This window comes from Mixophyes fleayi, chromosome 3, assembly GCF_038048845.1.
Source record: "Mixophyes fleayi isolate aMixFle1 chromosome 3, aMixFle1.hap1, whole genome shotgun sequence".
Classification (NCBI taxonomy): domain Eukaryota; kingdom Metazoa; phylum Chordata; class Amphibia; order Anura; family Limnodynastidae; genus Mixophyes; species Mixophyes fleayi.
This window is the reverse complement of record NC_134404.1, coordinates 339,595,622-339,616,787: the sequence shown is the minus strand read 5'-3', so window position 1 is coordinate 339,616,787 and position 21,166 is coordinate 339,595,622.

The following is a 21,166-nucleotide window of genomic DNA, read 5'->3' as shown; positions in this document are numbered from 1 at the left end:
CATAGGGGGAAGTGCCCTGCAGCCAATCAGCGATGACGCCGTATGAGCCAGCCGCTGATCACACTGCCTATCTACCAACTGTGCCTGCTCTGTAGCGATGGGAAAGAATTTGCCTAAAACACGTCGGGCACACGAGCATGCTGGTCCATATACAGGAGTGGGTGGGAGGGATCTCGTACAGGGAGTGAGGCCGGACATGTGACCCACAGGGACCTAAATAGAGAACGTCAGGCACTCCCCCATTCCTTCTAATTGGCCGGCCTGGGATGAGGAAGTAATGTTTACTCTTTGAAAGTAAGATTTAAAGCTACAATCACACATGTATGCGTTTAAGCGCTTTCCTCTATATGGGACTCTCTTGTCATTACTTAGAGACTGAGATATGAAGATTTCAGGGTGATTATCATTTTACCTTTAAAGCTGAGTACACACCATTGCAATTTATTTCAGATGCGATTTCTGTAACGATTTTACCAATGACTCAAAATCCCGATGAGCATTCAGATCCATGTGTACACACCTACACTATTTACATTCAGATCTGTGCTCTTCATCTCTCGCAATCATCTGCTGAAAAGATCGTGACTCTGTACACTGTACAGATATCTGCCTACACTGCTGCTTGTGAGTGTGTACACACTGCCACATTTGCCCGACAACGTACCATCGTTGTTCTTGATTTTTAGGCAGTTTACAAACCAAATCAACAAATGCGATGTGCTTTGGTATGATAACATGATCGTGGGAGCGTACACGCTCTTGCAATATCTGACCGTACGAACGTCTATTGTGTGACCTGCACGATAATTGCATCGGTGTGTACCCAGCTTTACACTCAGACAATTGATACAAGTGTAACAAGTGAGACTGTGCTGATATAATTGTTACTAATCGTAGATGAAGCATCAGCTAAATGTCCTCATTGTATCCTCTTTCACAGCTTGTATGAGGTCATTTTCTGAAGGAGACTCATTACACCAGAAAACATTGTGTATGAATGATATGATCTTGTAATGCCAGCCTTTATTAAGCAGCCGCCCTTCCAACCATTAACCCGCCCTTCACATCCCTTTGTCTGTTAGTGGTGCTCTGTAAAAGTGATACATGGTGGCCATTAATTTTGTTATTGGTGTATGTGAAAGTAGCTTGGCTCTAAGGTAATGAATGAGCCAATCTCCAGCAATAGATAGCATGGATTATGTAATACGCACTAGACAAAGGATTCCTATTGTCAGCCATCTGCACTGAGCCGAGAGAGATGTCTGTAATTAGAGAGTTTCTTCATCAGTCACGGTGCTGAAGGGCTATAACAATATTCCTTGTTACGTGGGGTTAGTGTAGCAGCGTGTAACTGCAGCGTGACCGCACATCAGCAGTCATTGTTTATAAGCACAACTAGAAGCGGATTAGGAGTCCACGTGCCTAGCCATGAATCCGACACACAATTCCTTCCTCTAAGTCCAGACCTGCAGTCTCTCTGCTGCATTGTTACTTGCAGAGAATGTGTTGACCTTGCTGGTCTTTGTGAGGACGTTTATAAGACTACTATGAAGCTGCCTCCAAAGCTGTTGTATTTTATTCTAACAAATGCTGGGGATATTTTCCAGTTGTCCAGAATTTTGTGTTGGGTGAGATCGGATTGCTTGTGAGATTGGGTTGATTGGAGCCTTTTAGTTCATTACTTTAACACAACCCAAGAAATTAAAAGTCTAGGCTCTGTCTGGGTCTCTATAGCCCGCTGCCCAAATTCCTGTACTTCATTTGCTATCCATATAACAATTCATGGCAGTGAGAGGACAAAGGACAGTTTCGCAATTCAGGCATCAATGTGAAAGTTTTTATCTTGTACTCAAACTGCTGTACTTAAGTTACATTCTGTTCTTCCAGGAACAGGTGTGAAAATAAGACATGGACAGAGCTTGATGGCGCAGTTTGGCTAATCAGGTGTGTGGGGCAAAGTGTATGATATCACAAATCGCATTACATTATGCCCTTGCTCAGTAAGAGCCTCATTAAGAGCTGGCAGCAAATCCAGCTAACGGGTGCAAACTTATCCCTGGACAAGCAGTGTCGGAGTACAAGGCTGCAAATGCAAATTTTTCTGCATACAGTGTAAATACTACCTGTGTTTGCATGTACCGCACAAATAATATGCAGCTTTATTTTTACAATGCACTGGTGTGCCCCCTCCCAAATCTACTTATTCCTAACTCTGAATAAGGGGGCTTGTTGATGTAATTTGCTCCTTTTTTGACACACCCCTGCCCCCTTTGTAGGGCAGAAAGTGGCTTTCTGGGAGAATTGCTTGGAGTCAAGGGGTAACTGTATCAAGCTACTGGTTTGATAAAGTGGAGATGTTGCCTATAGCAACCAAACAGATTCTAGTTATCATTTATTTAGTACATTCTACAGCTTGATACATTTACCCCTAGGAGTTCTCCCAATGATCTGTGTGCTTATAATAGAAACATTTTGGGGTGCAGCAAAATGAATTAGTCTGAAGACTGCCAATATAGTATTTAATTTAAGGCAATGGATTGTTCTCAGGGAAGAAACTTAACCCAATTTGCTATGTAAAGAACAGGCAAAATAGAGGAGCCGGTATCCAAAAATGCTTTAAATACGAGGCTTGCTAAATTACCGCTTAGTATTTTTAGTTTTCCCGCACATGAAATGCACGTATCTGTGGGTTGTCCCGCTACGCTTCTTGTACAGATTAATTTTGTGCACGCCAATCAAGCCGCCATCTTTGCACACATAAAGGTTGACATGTTTATGACCCATGACGGACACATGGAGAAGTGGATTTTTCTGCATTTCATATTATTTACTCTTTGTAATTATCCCAATTAGGAGCTTTTTTGTATGTGGCTTATCAGAAATAATTTTTAAAGAGTATATAGTGCCAGATTCTGCATGTAACTGAGAAGAAAGGGGGAGAACCTCATTATCAGGATATATAGAGTATACATATAGAAGTTATTATATATAGTTTTCTCTGTTACACAGACTGAGGCAGATAAATCATGAACAGAAGACAGGTTTGCTCCTGACGCGGAGGAGGGTGGAACTGAGTAAATACCGTCATAGCACCTTCACCATCATCCGGGTTAGTGAGTAAATGTAACAAACAGGCCATTGTGTGAACCTCCTAATCGCACACAGAGTGACTGCACCTTCTTAAAGTGGCACGTGCTGAATAGAGATTTAATTCTTCTTTCTGGCGCTTGTAGCATGGTAAGTACTTAGAAATTCACTGAACGTCATTGAAAAACCCTCTATCTATTAGATTTGCTACACAAATGCACTTGAACTTTATTTTTAATTTCCTCAGAGAAAAAATATAAACAAGAATATTGAATAAAATACATTTTAAGCAGCTTGCTTTATTTTTTCCTTATAGTTTTAATTCAATGAATATAGAAAGGCTTGAAGTGGGCTTCCCCCTCCGCTGTCTATGGGCTTGTACAACCCGTCCCAGATGAGTTCAAAATAAAGATTTTTTTTAGAGCGGCTTTATTCAATGTTTGATCGATCTCTAAAGTTACAATAACACAGACGCCATATTTGAGGGTTAACTGTAATTGTATAGAAATGTACAAAATAGCTCTGAGTTGATTACTCATACAAAGGACTTAAATTAATATTGATAAACTGGTATTGTGGTACATGCAGGATAACGTGTGGGTGCTTTATAGTATTCGTTCTATGTGCAGCGAGCCCTGGAAGACACTTGTCTTATCATTATAATCCGATATGTACAAAGGTATCTGATTATATTGATTCTGGATCATTAATCAGTGGTTACTTTATTAGCTACATCTGTACGTTAATGCACATATACACACAGTGTCGGACTGGGACTTGAATGACTGGGGCCCACCTAATACCATGCAGCGCTGCAAAAGGGGGTATGGGAGGGGCTGGGTGTTATCATTTTAGACAAATTTTAGACAAATACACAGACAATACTGTGTGCAGTACTGTTAGGTGCAGGCAGCTCTGCCTTCACAAGCAGTACAGTGTGAAGCGGGACATACCTCCCAACTGTCCTTGTAGTCAGACCAAATCCTGACTAAGTGAGACAGTCACCCAAATTCTGGACTATCCCACCAGATTCAGGACAGTTGGCAGATTCTCTTCTACCTGTCTTGTCACTTTCACCACTTGTAGCAGCTGGTTCCTTTAGTTGCTGCTTGTCTGAATCCTTGGAGGCCCTATTGGAAAAAAAATGGGTAGATGAAATGTAGAAAACTCCAATCATCCCCGGCATTAAATCAACATCACCTACATTTAATAATTAGGCCTCTCTCCAGCCCCATAATTAAATTAATAGTAATCACATTTGATAAATAAATCTATTACCCTCCCTCCAAACAGCCGCAGCAATAAATGAATAGCATTTATGTTTAATACAGCCATTACCCACGACCATCCCTGGCATTAAATAATTCATATTAAATAGCCCTCCTCCCCAAACTTAGCCGCACATTCAATTATAGACCCTAGCCACCCCAGCATTAAATTAAAGGTCCTGTCACCCCATCTTAATTTAAAAGGCCCCACCAATAAATTAAATTGCCCCACTGTGACCTCACAAATAATATAGCATCCATTAAATAATTATCCCCCACCTAAACTCCCATTAAATTAATAGCCTACCTTCGAACCATGTACTATTAAGACAGCCCCCCCATTCCCTCAGCCCCTCACTATAGTTTTCTCTGTGCAGCCCCCCTTATAGTTTTCTCTGTGCAGCCCCCCCTATTGTTTTCTCTGTGCAGCCCCCCCTTCCTATAGTTTTCTCTGTAGAGCCGCCCTCCCTTAATTTTTCTCTATGCAGCCTCCCCCCCCTCCTATAGTTTTCTCTGTGCAGCCTCCCCAGCTCCCTATAGTTTTCTCTGTACAGCCTCCCCGGCTCCCTATAGTTTTCTCTGTACAGCCTCCCCTGCTCCCTATAGTTTTCAAGCCTCCTCATACCCGCAGAAATCTTAACTCTATTAATCCTCAACAGTTGTCCACCTCCCTCCAACACCTTCTCTCCCCAATCTCTACATTCTCCTCCCCTAATATGGCCTCATTTTCACCAATCCCTAGGAACAGTCTTTGATCAATTGGCTCCAGCGACTCTTCATACTCCGCTTCGACTTCAATGCCATCTGTTGCACATGAAAGTAACACAAAATATTCAAAAACTCACTGGCGTATATCTGGTACATGTAATGATTTCCTCACATATACTGCTATATACCACTCCTATTGAAATGCTCTGGACACTACTAAACAAACATACTTCCAAACTCTCATCTGTGCTATAGCATTTCTATTTCTGTTGATAACATGACCATAAATCCCACCCCGGAAGCTCGCTGTCTAGGTGTAATCCTTGACTCAAAACTATCCTTTGTTCCCCACATCGGATCTATATCTAAATCATGTTACATACATCTAAAAAAAAATTCTGCATTGCCATTCTGTCCTTACTGGTCTTCCCTGAATCAGACTCCCACTCCTACAAGAGACAAAATAAGCCCGCGCTCGGTATATTTCATATTATATATCCCAACTAGTCACCTTCATTCTGCGTCTTTAATCCACTCTCATTACCTGCTTCCATTCCTGGTTACAGGACTTTTTTTGGGCTGTACCCATTTTTGTGAGATTCCCTCCCTCGCACAATAAGACTTGCCTCTAGTCTTCAAAGCTTCAAGTGTTCTCTGAAAACCCACCTCTTCAGGTAAGCTTATAATATTTCTCAACCACCCTCTTAATCTCCCTAGGTTACCCTATTACCACCCTTTACACAGTACACACACGACAACAACCCACTGACTAACATTGCTGTATGACTGGATCATATAGCTCACTAAACACTTTTACCTTTTACATTCTGGTTGGACCTATATGCAAAATGTAGCACTTACCCTCGTGTATCAAGCTCCCATAGTCCCAGTAGATTGTAAACTTGCAAGCAGATCCCTCTTGCCTCTCTGTACGAATGTAATACCCAGTATTGTTCTGTGTTTGTTCCCAATTGTAAAGTGCTACGGAATTTGCTGGTGCTATATAAATAAATGGTTAGGATGATGATGATAAGCGGTTCTGTGAGTGAAAGTAGAGGAGAGCTCAGAGGAGAATAGTCAGATTGGTTCAAGCTGACAGAAGGGTGGCAGTAACGCAAATAACCGTGCATTACAACAGTGGTATGCAGAAGAGCATTTCTGAACACACAGCACATTGAAGTCCATGGGCTAGAGCAGCAGAAGACCACACCGGGTTCCACTCCTGTCTGCTAAGAACATGAACCTGAGGCTACAGTGGGCACAGGCTCTACAAAACTGGATAGTTTAAGTTTGGAAAAACATTGTCTGGTCTAACGAATCTCGTTTTCTGCTGCTACATGCAGATGGTAGGGTTAGAATCTGGTGTAAGCAATAAGAGTGTTTAGATCCATGGCTACTTCTATCAGGATAATGCGTCATGTCACAAAGAACACGTCATCTCAAGCTGGTTCCATGAACATAACAAAGAGTTCAGTCTACTCCAATGGCCTCCTCAGTCCCCAGATCTTAATCCAGGAGAGCTTCTTTGGGATGTGGTTGAACGAGAGACTCACAGCATAAATGTGTGTGAGTGATTCAATCTTCAACATGGACCAGAATGTTTCCAGCACCTTGTTGGATCCAAGTCAAGAAGAATCCAGACTGTTCTGGGGGCAAACAGAGTCCTATCCTGCACTAAAAAGGCTAATAATATAAATATATATATATATCTATAATATAAATGTCTAGTGGCGTGTGTTAGTCTGTCTGTGTGTGTGTGTGGAAAAAATAAAACCAAGCTGCAGTGCCATCTGCTGGGCGGAGTTATACACTGACCTACTAAATTCTTAGTGTGTGTGGAAAAAAAAATTCAGAAAGGGCTGAAATTTGGTATACTAAGATGTTTTTAATTTGTTAATTTAATTTGTTAATTGTTAAAAGTGTTTATAAAGATTTAAGAAAAATATATATATATATTTCTTGAAGGAGAAGTGACAGTTGGGAGTGGTTGGTGGTTGCCGGGGGTGACAGTAGGGAGTGGTTGGTGGTTGAGGCCTGGGCTATGGCCCAAATGCATGACAAGAACCTTTTTAACACCTTAAGTAGCTTGATTTGACTAGAATGCATGAGTATCATGCACGGGTTAACTTGTGTATATATATATATATATATATATATATATACCGATCAACCTAGTATTGTGTGTGTGTGTCCCTTGTGGCTCCACAACAGCTCTGACCCATCGAGGCATGGACTCCGCAAGACCTCTGAAGGTGCCCTGTGGTATCTGGCACCAAGATGTTGGCAGCAGATCCTATGATCTATGCCCTTTCTACTTGATAAAGGATACAATTTGTTTCCTCATACCTTATTAGTCGTCATTTATTGTATAAAATGTATTTTTAAGCTTGTGATTTGTTTAAACATAGAGGTATAAACGAATTGATCTAGTAGCAAAATTTAAACCATTAACCCGGTAAACCTGGCAGAGTTTTGTTTTCCCTCTGGAGAAGTCACCACATAAGTTGCAGAAACGCGTAAGGACTCGCAAGTAATAAATACTGATTACTATGTGGATCTGAATATCTGATCTCAGTTACGACACATATACAGAAGATACATTGTTATGCAATATTTGACAACTGGTTTCAGGTGACAGGCTGCTCATTCTGTTTGCTCTGAATAACTTAACATGCATAGTTTCACCTCCAGTGTTTCTATTTACATTAATGAACTAGCTGATCTCAAGACATGATTTATTTTACAGCTACGCTACAGAACAAAAACAAATTGCAGAGTAAGTGGACATCTATTGTTTCCTGCAAAGTGACTGCTTCTCCCATAATGTGGTAGCGACTGATGAGAAGGCTTCTTTCTTATTTCAGGCAGTTCCTAATTAAACAAGGCTGGGATATTGTCTGCTACAGGACTGTGTGGTCCTAACATCATTACCTTCATCGCTGACCAATATAATTTCAGAAGAGAAATCTATTAATTTCTTCTGCAGTTCTTGGACAGTATATTTTATTGTGTCTTATATCAGTAGATGTTATATAAAAGTATTTGAGCCTTCTCACCTCTTTGTCTATTTTACCCAGTTTGTTTGTTAGTTTACTATGTTTGTCCCCAATTGCAAAGCGCTACGGAATATGTTGGCGCTATAAATAAATGATGATGATGATTATTATTATTAGAAGGTTATCCACATGCAAATTAAGAATTGATGGTTGTTTTATTATATTTATGTTTGAATAAATATATTTGTTTTTAAATTGAGAATCTATTTACAGTATATTTAAGCAACAATCAGCAGTTGTAGATGTTTTTCTAGGAGCTGGGACTGACAGTTAACAGCCCGGATTATATCACAATGCTGCTTTTAGGCTGTTTTATCTATTGATTATTTTTTCTTCAAATGAGATAATTTCTTACTTGTACATGAAACGTAACGATGATCATAAAAGTAGCTGTCATTGGGCTTAAGCTGAAACTGCCTAGAACAGGACATCGAGAACGCTCAGTCCAGTAGTCCTTTTGACTTTTCTTTAATGGTACCCATAAAGGGATATCCAGACAAGCCCTTCTACCTGCCTGAGCGGTGAATTGGCAATATGGGGGCATGGCTTGTTGCAGGGCCACCTTAACAACATTATGGGCCCCCGGGCAAAGCAGTATATATATATGTATATGTAAAAAAAAGTGATTTTATATATATATATATATATATATATATATATATATATCTATATATATATCACTTTTTCTTACATGTGCTCACTCAGGGTCCCTTCAGCTAGAGAATCAAATCCCCCTTAACTTACCTTTTAATCGCCTTGTTCTCCGAGTCCAATCCCCTTCTCTTCTTTTTCTAAGTCGTCACTGCCGCTGTTCTCCGTTCTGCGCTCCTCCGTGCTGTGCTCGCAGTGAATGTCGGGCATGATGACGTCATCACGCCTGACATTCACTGCGAGCGCAGCATGGAAGAGGGGACCAGGAATGGAGCCGGATCGCCACCTGACCTGACCACCTGACCTGAGGTGACCGCAAAAGGTAAGGGGGGTTTTTTTTGTTTTGTTTTTTTTACAGGATTTTTTATTTTCATTGAGAGTCCTGCCTCGGGCCCCCTTGCCCGCTGGGCCCCCGGGCACCTGCCCATCATGCCCAGTCGGAAAGACGGCCCTGGCTTGTTGGCCTTGCATGGTAGATGGGCTCCTGCTAACAAATCTCTGCCATCTAGGGGCTTTCCCAATCCACTGACGGACGAGCTCCCAAAAAATAAAATATTAAGATCAGATGGGGTTTTCCAATGAGCATCCAGGTTCTACATATTGGCAAGCTGGTCATGTTACGTGATCCTGATGATCTAGATAACTTCTGTGACACCCAGAAAATAAATGTACCCGACTGGCAAATGTCTTTCTCTCATCTTGATGCCCGGCTGCTGCTACCTGAAAAAGATGCTGAATGAAATAGAAGACGTCCAGCTCCAATACAAGCGTCACCCAACAGATAATACCCCATGAACTTACTGTTAGATTTCATCCTGGTTTGTGATTGTCTCTTAGTTTATTCATGTTGTCCATAGAACGAATTAAGAGTTAACTTTCCTCAAATACACTCAGTGTCTTGTTACTACCACACGTCCAATTATACTTTATTAGTTCTTTTGTTCTTATGTATGATTAGTTGCTCATCAACTTTATTGCCCAGGTAAAATCACTTCTAGGAACTTTATCTTAGTAATAAGTTTTGGTTTTGCTTAAATTTGAAGGAGTACACACAATAAACGTAGTTTCCGCTGTGTCAGAGGTTTTAGGTTTAAAGAAGATGTCAACACCACTTGTACCCCATAGAATTGAACACAAAAATGGGTTTATATTCATCCTTAAGTGTAGAATTTGCTTTACTATGTTTGTTACTGTTTACTTCTTATTTCCCCCACATTCCGATACTAATTCCTCTTTCTCTTCCCTCCCTCCATCAATCCCTCCGTCCCTCCCTTTACCACCAATCATGGAGTCTAGACTGCAGCATCTGCATCCTCCTTTTGCTAAGGACCTGGTGGGCTGCTCCCCTCACAATCTAACCTTCTATAATATAACCCCAGATGAATTCTTTAACCAGAACTTGGTTGCTTCCCTCTGTAATCACCATTATCCCCGTGTACTCTTCAATATTAACTCCAAAGTGATCCATTATCAGACATGTCCAATAACTTCTCTAGAACACCTATCCAGGATTGGCGCAAATTCAGTCGCATGCTCCATAACCACCAGCTGGATGACACCTGGTGACTTTTACACCCCGTTGAGAAAGACTAAACGTTTTTCTCTCACTCACATTCAGTCCATGCTATGATTGATTATTTACTTATAATCCAGACACATTTGCACTGGATGGTGGATGTATAGATATGACAGACCATGTGGTCGAATCATACTCCAGTATTCTCGTTCACCCTGCTAGACACCCCCCCAGACAGTTGTCCTGGCATTTAAATGAGCTAATGTTAGGATAATTGTTGTTAAGCCCCAACTAGAAGAGTTAATGGAAGAGTACATTTCCCTATCAAAAGCATTTCTGTCCCTAACATGTTATCTGTGGATTGCCCTGGCCAAGTACATTGCCAGTGTCGGACTGGGGCATGAAGGGCCCACCGGGGGACTGCAATGCTAGGGGCCCACCAGAGGGGGTGTGGCCAGCCATCATAGAGGCGAGACCAGACACTAGAGGGGGAGTGGTCAGCCCACGAAGGACAGCTAGCACCATAGTGTAGTATATAAAGAATGTAGTGTGCTCATCCTTCTCTTTTAAAATGACAGGCTGACTGCGCACTTAGTTACTAACCTGCTCATGCTCCTCTGGGCGGTTGGATATCTGGAACTCCTACTCTCATCTGCCCTGCTCAAAGTGAAAATAACACTACCGCGCAGGTTCAGAGAGCCCAGACGCTCTCTGCACCTGTGTGGTAGTGTGTTTAACGGGAGTGTTTAGCAAAAACGGTGGGGGGGGGGGAGGAGTTGCGCTCTACTCCTACTGTTGCAAGAGCAGCATTAACACGGGGTATCCCTTCCTACGAACTAATAATATACTGAAAGTTAAGCGCTCATTGACTTACGGTATGTATTATTCCAAGTGTAATACTAATAATAAAATGTGTATTCTTTTATCTTGAATACAATTCGTATTTTTCTATATCTTGTATTAGGCTGTGAGCAAGAGGCTCGGTTCAATTAGTGGGATAACATTTAATGTTAGTTTTATCACAAATGATTGAATCCTGGTTAAAATACATAAAAATACATTAATATAGACAAATAAAATACTCCCATTAAACCACAGTGTCTATATTATGAGGCATTGATTTCTATATACATACATATGGTATGGCATCAATTGAACATACATAAAAAATCAGACAACCCTAGGTATATAGACCTGGACTAGTCTAGCTACTCGGAGGCAAATGGCAGTGGGTATAAATGCTGTATTGATCCAGATATAACATTGTCACTGATATCTCAATAAAATAATGTTCATAGCATACAAGTCCAGTAGATGGGAATTGGTATTCTTTTAAGTCTCTGCTAGTGCAAAATAAATATTCAGATTACTGTCCACATATATCACATGGTTATTGCTGCGATGCTTTCAAATTTAACTTTGTTTACTTGCAGTTTCGATGTATATAGAGATGGTGGCCGGGTACCCAGTGTACTGAAATTAGAGGATGATTCTCGTGGTCCGTGCTTGTTACTGTTGGAGAGGAAAGCGCTGTGGAACGCATCTGTCCCTTCCTGTTCTCGCGTATGTCCAATAGATGAATTGTATGCAAGTCGGGAGTCAGCTGTTTTCTTAGCTCCTCCCTAACAACGGAGGGGGTGTGGCTATAACGTGGCGGGGCCTACCGGTGGATAGTCCGGCTGCCCGGCAGGCCACTCCGAGCCTGGACATTGCACATTTATACAAGCTAAATTGTGCTCCACTCCTATCCAAAATACCAGCGGAACTGAGTGGGTAGCTCTCCCAAAAATGATCCTGGCTGGGGAGAATCAAAATGATAAAAACTAAGGTTCTATATGTCCTCCAAACCATCCCAAGTAGATTTTTCTCAGCACTCCAGAAGATAGTTCTGGAGAGTTTGCACTGCCCCTAATTCACAAAAAGGTTGTATAAGGATCTCTTGGGGTGTTATTGGAGGAAGCTGTTACACAAAGATTTTTATGATAACTCATACTTGCTGTTTGAACTATTCTGTTGTGATGATACGGTTTAAAAATTGTTTTCTCTGGTACAGGTGCCCTAGAATTTTAAACAAATTTTCCCCAAACATTCTTGCAACATGCAAGGTTTGCAATTTGGTTCCAGGCGCCTCACTACACACTTTATCTGGTGGGATTGTCCATGGATCATTCCTAATTGAAATACAATTATTCAATTGTCTACAGAAATAATGGAGAAAGAAGCTCCATCTGACCCAGATTTTGGCGTCTTAACCAATCCAACATGCACAGAGCACTTCTGCCAACCTTGGGAGAAGGGCGATAAGGTTCTAATTTGCTAGAGGTACCCATCAGTCCATAACTTTTGGAAACTAGGTCTGAAACACAAAGACCAGAATTGCACCTGACCTAATGGGTGACTTTCTTTAAAGGCCTTTTGTCTTTATGCATTGTGGCTGCTTAAAGGTGGCTGACACACACAGGTTATCTAAACACGTATCTTATATTTCTCTAGTGAGGGGTATGGTCTGGATCATATTTACTTAATGGATGAATAACAGACTTACTTATACACCAGAGCTAACAAACAACTTTAATTTGTGACTCGCAGTGTCGGACTGGGGCATGAAGGGCCCACCGGGGGACTGCAACACTAGGGGCCCACCAGAGGGGGTGTGGTCAGCCATCATAGAGGCGGGACCTGACACTAGAGGGGGAGTGGTCAGTCCACGAAGGACAGCTAGCACCTTAGTGTAGTATATAAAGCATACAGTGTGTGTATAAAGAATGCACAGTCTTGACCTGCCCCTTAGATTGGGCAGAACAGTCACCAAAAATCAGGATTGTCCAACTAGACCAGCTAACCTGTGGTACTCCGGGTGTTGTGAAACTACAAGCCCCAGCATGCTTTGCCAATATATAGCAGCTTATTGCTGTAAGGGTATGCTGGGACTTGTAGTTTCACAACACCTGGAGTACCACAGGTTAGCCAAGCCTGCACTAGACTCAGAACATTTGACAGACTGTCCTACCTGTAGTTGTCACTTTTACCCCCTGTGGCTGCTGGTTTCTTTAGTTGTGACTTGTCTGGATCCTGGAATGTTGAGGGCCCTATTTGGAAAAAATAATGGGTACATTTAGAAACGCCAACCATCCCTGCCATTAAATCAACAGCACCCACATTTAATAATTAGGCCTCTCTCCAGCCTCAACATTAAAGTAATAGTGCTCACATTTGATAAATATATCTATTTCCCTCCAACCAACCCCAACAATAAATTAATAGTATTCCCATTTAATAAATAAACCTATTACCCTCCCTCCAAACAGCCCCAACAATAAATTAATAGCATTTACGTTTAATACATCCATTTCCCACAACCATTCCTAACATTAAATAATTAATATTCACATTTAATAGATAGCCCTTCTCCCCACACTCAGCCCCACATTCAATTATAGACCCAAACCACCTCAGCATTAAAGGTCCCACCCCCCCCTCCCTATAGTGTTCTCTGTGCAGCCCCCCCTCACTATAGTTTAGTATAGTCAGCCCCTCTTCACTATAGTTTAGTATAGTCAGCCCCCCTATAGTTTAGTATCGATAGGCAGCCCCCCTATGCCACATAGTAGTGCCCCCAAAACAATGTTATGCCACACGGTAGTGCCCCAATGTTATGCCACATAGTGCCCCCAATGTTATGCCACACAGTAGTGCCCCAAAGTTATGCCACATAGTGCCCCCAATGTTATGCCACACAGTAGTGCCCCAAAGTTATGCCACATAGTGCCCCCAATGTTATGCCACACAGTAGTGCCCCAAAGTTATGCCACATAGTGCCCCCAATGTTAAGCCACATAGTGCCCCCAATGTAATGCCACACAGTAGTGCCCCAAATGTTATGCCACACAGTAGTGCCCCAAATGTTATGCCACATAGTGCCCCCAATGTTATGCCACGCAAGTGACCACAATTCACACACACACAATATATATATATATATATATATATATATATATATATTTATATTTAGTATAAACAAATGGTTAAAAAATATACTTACCGATATCTTGAGTTCTGCAGGCTCTCTGCTCCTTTTCCCTTCTTCAGCGGCGGCGGGAAGATGAGCTGACAGGGGGAGGGGGCGGGTCACATGATTACAGCTGCGATCGCAATTGAGCAGCGGGGACGCCGGGTCCTCGTGAGGGGCTTCCAGGTAAGCTCCGCCCACGGATAAAAGGGGGTGTGGCCGTAAAGTAGCCGGGCCTACCGGTGGTTTCACCGGTAGCCCGCTGGGCCAGTCCGATGCTGTTTGTGAGCCTTGGATAACCTTTGGGCAATTGGATCAGTGGATCTGAGATGACTATTCATCTATACTATATTGTTTCCACTAATATGTTTCATTACAACATGTTACTATAAGAACAGACATCAAGATGTATAAAAAGATAAAACAGCAAAAAAAATAACCAAAAAATAGACAAACAGTGTAAAGTGCAGAAGCTCAGTGATTATGTATGAATGTGCGCTTATCCGACCACCAAGCGCATTTCAGGGTGTACGCCCACTCCCTGTCTGTGGGACCGCCCCATGAGAGTCAGTCTGTTCCTGAGTTTGAAGGTTTGCAGATCCACCATTGCGGAATTTTTCCAGACTATCCATTTTATTCATTTAAACTTTTCCATTTCTCTCCAAGATTACTGCTCACTTTAGCTAAATTTATGTCTATATTAATGATATGTGTGAGTGGACATCAGCACTGTCTGTATTACATGTCGCATTTGTTTGTTTGAATATTTCTATTACATTGTTCAACATGCACCTAACAAAGAGACTCGCCGCAGCAGCGCAAATGGAAGGCACTTCAGTACAACAAAAGGTGTCTCCTTATAAATGCGTCTTCTCAACCCCTTTCACATTCACATCATTACAATAATAACGTCATTTTTTTTACAGACAGAATGTTGTGACTTTCTGAGGTGTAAAGTGTATCACAGTCAGCGAGGCTTCAGTCTTTAAAGACATAATATAGTTTTATTTGTGTATAGAGCAGGGGCGTGCTTCCTGACTACCTACTAAGAGAAGATGCAGTAAACCATTATAAATATTAATAGACGTTTCATTACTTCCGTCCCTGGTACAGTTTGCTTTTACAGACCTGGCTAACAGATGAAGTAGTAACTCACTGCACATTACTGCCAGCGCAGGGTTAATGGTGCAATTGACTTGAACAGGCGAATGTCTGTAACGTATCTATTTGGAACAGATCTCTGCTCACAGCGTTCATCTTTACGATAAATACAATCCTAGGAATGAAGGTGAAAACTACTGTCCAAGACAACCACGTGCTCTTCTAGATGTGATTTCCAGGCCTTTTCCTCATCCTGACAGATCATATAGATATTTACAGTGCACAGTAATGATGGGACGAAAGAACATTACATTTGTCATATACACTCTTGCAGTTTTACAATGGATCATGAACACATTAGTCAATGTTTTCTAGAACTTGTGGGTGTCTATTAAAGCTGCACTTTTTTCTAAGGCTGGTTACGCACTACAATGTTTTCCAACCATTCTGTTATCTACAAAGATTTTACGACTGAAAAAAAAATAAAATCCCGATCAGCAGCCAGTTCCTGTGTACACAAAATACACGTTTTAAAAGATTTACCTTCAGATCTGTGCTCTTCAACTGTCATAAAATGTAGGCTGAAAAAATGATGACTCTGTAAGCTCTGCAGATGATGGTGATCCTGAGCGCATAAACACTCGCGTACACCGCAGGATCGGCAGGAGGTTGGAACAACAATTATTAAACAAAACGAGCAACCAAATGAAACAACAACCGGTACTTTGGAACGACTGTCGCTCATCGACATTAACGCGATATCTGACTGAACGGTCTCAGGTGATTGGCCCACTGATTGGCTGAAGAACCTCCAGTGTGTACCTGTTCTAAAGCTGGGTACACACTACAGTGTTTTCAGCAGATTATCGGGCCAATCAGACGATAACTGATTGACCCGATATCGCATCAGTGTGTACCCTGGAACGATGAACGATATCGTTCTAAAGTACATCAAATCGATGGTCGAGATTTTCAAAATGAACTGAAAATCTTGTTCATCGATGGACCAATGTTGTTACAATGCTGTGTATGCACTCTAAATCTAATGGGTTTATTTGGTGAATTGGGTTTTGGAGCGACAGCTTAGTGACATGATCTTTGTACACTGTTCTCCAAAGATTTCGGGAGTGAAATATAAATATATATAGATGTGATATATATAAACTATATGTCGCTCACCTCTGGCATCCTTAGAATGTATTGATTTATATTGGAAGGTGTTTAACAAGTTTGAGTTCCAACCAATTACATCCGAATCCTGACAATAAAATGTTGCACTAAAAACAGGAAACTTAAAGTAAAACTTTGTGGCAAATATTAGCGAAAGAAATGAGGATAATGGGGAAGACTAGTGCAGATGTCTCTGACATCAGTGTGTGAGGGACAGCAATCTGTAAGGAATCAATTTCAAAAACTTAAGTTCTCTTAATGCCATTGTCTGAGTAAGTGGGTTTTCCTATTGTGGCAGATCTGATAATACCCAGAGTGACATTATTATCGTTATCACTAAACTTTATTTATAACGCAGCGCCGTACATGAAATTTACAGTAGTATACAGTACACAGACAGCAACGATCCATAATGCATTATATTACAAAATACATTATTAAACTAAACATAATAATACAAAGACCAGAAGGGCTACATTGCAGGATTTTAGATTCGGCTTTGCAGTTAAGAGTTGAGGTGGAAGAATGAAATGTCCTTCTCATTTCCTATATAAAGCATGATAATTGTGTAATAGTATAGTGGGCTTGAGGTGCACTTGTTGCCTACACAATGATGTCACTGGTTCCTAGTGAATCATTATTCTCAGAAATATTGACTGCTTTTATAATATCCCTATATGTATGTATGTAGGAGCTCTTTAAGAAAACGTGAGCCCACACAAGTGTCTTAATGTGGTCCCTCTCCTGGGTGCACATACAGTCTACATTCAGTTTGAAACTAGTGCCATTCAATTCACAACGTGTTGTCTTCAAAGGCTGGTTCTATCCCAATCTACTGAAACATCTACAGTCAACCTGCACTTAGGCCAAGACAAAATAGAGAGGGCACTTGCACATTTTTTCCTATGGCAAACTCTTCTGCTTATTCATACTTTGATGTATACTAACTTTCACTGTGTTGTAAACAAAGGAGCATGTCCCGTTTACATTGTGTTAGCATGCATTGCAGTGCAGAAGGGGCAATTTCCCTGAGGCTGCTCTATGCTGACCATGGTTAATGCAACCAGTGCTGATATGCAAGTGGTGTGTTACACACTGAGATCCCTAGGAAAAAAATGAACACAATAGGTCATACTTGCCAACTCTCCCGGAATGTCCGGGAGACTCCCGAAATCTGGGTCAGTCTCCCGGACTCCCGGCAGAGCAGGCAAGTCTCCCGTATCCCACAATTCCCTGGCCAAAATAATCATCAATCGTCATTTTGGCACCATCCCCAGGACAAGCTGTCATTTTCTTTGCAGGGGCAGGGCAAAATGACGGGATTGACCACGCACCGCCCCTCCCGCTCTCTGTTCACGCCCCTCTCCTGGACTGAACTGCCTGAAAGTATGAATTAGGTGTTCATACCATAATGAAATGTGTGTAAAAACTTTTATTGTGGGGTATTTTTACATTTAAACGTAGTTCTTTTTGTAGGAGCTGAGAGCAAAAAATGATGTGCAACATTTTCTGTAAATGCCAGACAGTGTTTCTGCGTGATCGTACTTATCCCAATGTACGTATTCTGTAGTGAACAAGAGTATATCAGTAGGACAACATTAATCTGCTGTCAGATGAACTCATTTCCGTTTCGCTCACACAACTTAACACAATGACGCTCTCTCTGCTGTAGTTGTGATAAATTTACAGGACTCATATATGGTTATAACATTGACACAGGCTCGGCAGATTATTTTTCACATCCTGTCGTCATAGTAACTTATTGCTTTGAATGATCTTACAACATAATACAACAAACAACGAACAGAGAGCTTCACTAAGTGTAACTCCGTTCAGTGACGCAGGAACTGGAGCCGACTCTCACCAAACACATTTGTATTTCCTCAGTATCTCATACATTGAACAATAAGAGCTCACAATCAACGAGCCACTGATACATATTTAAACACAGAAGACATACGTCTCATGTCAAACCCGCACCCCTCACCCACCTTTCCCTGTATCCACCCTGTCTCTTGTCACCTGTAACAGAGGATGACGTCTCTGCATTCATCTCGTCGCCGCACTCCACAACTTGCCCCCTCAACCTTATTCCGCCTCAACTTCTGGGCTCCCTCTCGCCCACTGTATGCCAGCTTGCCTCTCTCTACTGGTACATTCCCATCCTCCTTTAAACACGTATTCATATCCGCAATCCTAAAGAAACCATCTCTTAAACCAACCTTTCTGCCCAACAACTGGCCAATTTTTCTCCTCTGATTTGCCACCAATTTATTTTAGCGACTTGTGTATATCCATCTATCATACTTTCCCTACTCCCACTCCCTTCTCTACTCCCTGCTATTACGCTTTCACCCCCAACATTGCACTGAGACTGACCACACAAAAGTGATCAACGATCTACTTACAGCAAAGTGTAAGGCTGGGTACACGCTACAGTTTTTCAGCCAATCACATGATAAACGACTGTTTGGTCCGATATTGCATTAGTGTGTACACTCCCACGATCAGTGATTATCGTTCCAAAACACATCGTATGGTTTGATTTGATTTTCTAAATGCTAAGTTTCGGTAAACAATCTAACGATGTCGTACCAGTTCTGCAGTGTGTATGCACTTATGACCGGCAGTGTCCATAGATCTCTACGGACTGTGCAGAGTCACCCTCTTTTCAGCCGATGGTTATAGGATGAAGAGCACAGATCTAAAGGTAAATCATGTAAAACGTGTAGTGTGTACACATGAATTGGCTGCTGATCGGGACTTTCAGTTGTTGGTAAGTGGTTAGCACTTCTGCCTCGCAGCACTGGGGTCATGAGTTCAATTCCCATCCATGACCTTATCTGTGTGGAGTTTGTATGTTCTCCCCGTGTTTGCGTGGTTTTCCTCCGGGTGCTCCGGTTTCCTCCCACACTCCAAAAACATATTAGTAGGTTAATTGGCTGCTATCAAAATTGACCCTAGTCTCTGTCTGTCTGTATGTATGTGTATGTTAGGGAATTTAGACTGTAAGCTCCAATGGGGCAGGGACTGATGTGAATGAGTTCTCTGTACAGCGCTGCGGAATCTGTTGCCCTATATAAATAAATGGTGATGATGATGATATCGCATTGGGAGAAATTTTCTGTAGTGTGTATTCAGCCTAAGGGTCACTTCTCCATAATTTACTAGTATGTACTCTGCTCCCAAATATGACAGGCATGCTAGCACACCCTTACAGCTGTCCCAATCTCCCCTCTGAGACAAAAGTACTCCTCTTATCTCACCTCTGCTCTTCTCCCACTAGATTGTAAACTCTCTCACAAGCATGTACCTCTCTGTACTTTGTTTTAACTCCCTGCATTTAGTTTGTCTATCTTGTATGCTGTTTTCCTTACAGTCCAAAGGATCAATTAGTATTTCCATCTAATCTGGATGAAAACTACTAAACCAGCTAATGGGAATACAAGATGCAAATCCCTGCACTCCTCTTAAATTCATTATTCTTTATCCTAAAGACATAACGTATTTAGTAGAAGCTTTAGGAGTCTATGTGTAAGCCATTTAATATCATCCGGAGGTGGCAAACCATTTTAAACAGAACAAATTAGTAATGGTGGATGTACACATTTTACCAGCTTGTTAAAAATGGACCTGTTAGGTCTCCAATATTCTCTCTTCTGCACCTAAACAGTTACACCCTCTACCTGTGAGCAGAGGGGGTCTTATGATACTACTTAGCCATTTCTTCATTATGCCGATGGAACCATTGTCATCACATCTTGTATTTGCCTGGTGTCATGACAGATGAGGTCTATGGTGGATCTCCCTTCTCTGCACCCAATATAGAGGCACATAAATAAATGGTGTACACTATATGTATTTCCCAACACTTTAAGTGACCGAGTTGGGAGACAACGGGCAAATGTGTGACCACCCAAATAATCTCCCAAAATCTGACATGTTGGAATTTGATCAGAGCCAAAAATCCCTTTGATGAGCCCACGTCACGGTGCATGAAGCACTTTCAGACCTAGCTGAGCCAAGACTGGACGCTAGCTGCCTGGACAAGCCCCATCTTACTGCGGAGTGACCACTCCGGGGGGATTATCTCTGGAACAGGAGAGGATGGAGGGAGGGTGACTTAAGTAAGAGTTTACAGGAGAATAGTTACTCAGGGGGTTCTATATTGGAGCTCTTGGAAAACAGGTGTAAATATGTGTCACACAGAACTGAATGTGGTGCCACTAGTACACGCTGTCAGTAAATGAGGACATGGCGTCTCTTTCTGGTGCTGTCAGTAATAGAGGGTCTCTCTCCCCATCCTTCAACAATATTTATCAAGAGTCTATGAATATTTATCTATATATTTCATACAAACTGCTTTTATAAATCCAATGGGGGAGATAGTTGAAAAAATCGGGACAACCTGGGAAGCAGGGACAGTGCTTTTGTCCTGTGAGGATATAGAGCATTAGGACTGTCCTGTGTGGGGTCAGTCATTACTTAGACCCCCACACCATAATGGTGGCGCCCAGTGTGTAACATTCAGGGGGCACCAGCCAGCTCAGGGATATGTTCCCCCAGCACTGACTACCACAGGTCTGTCACTAAGACGTCA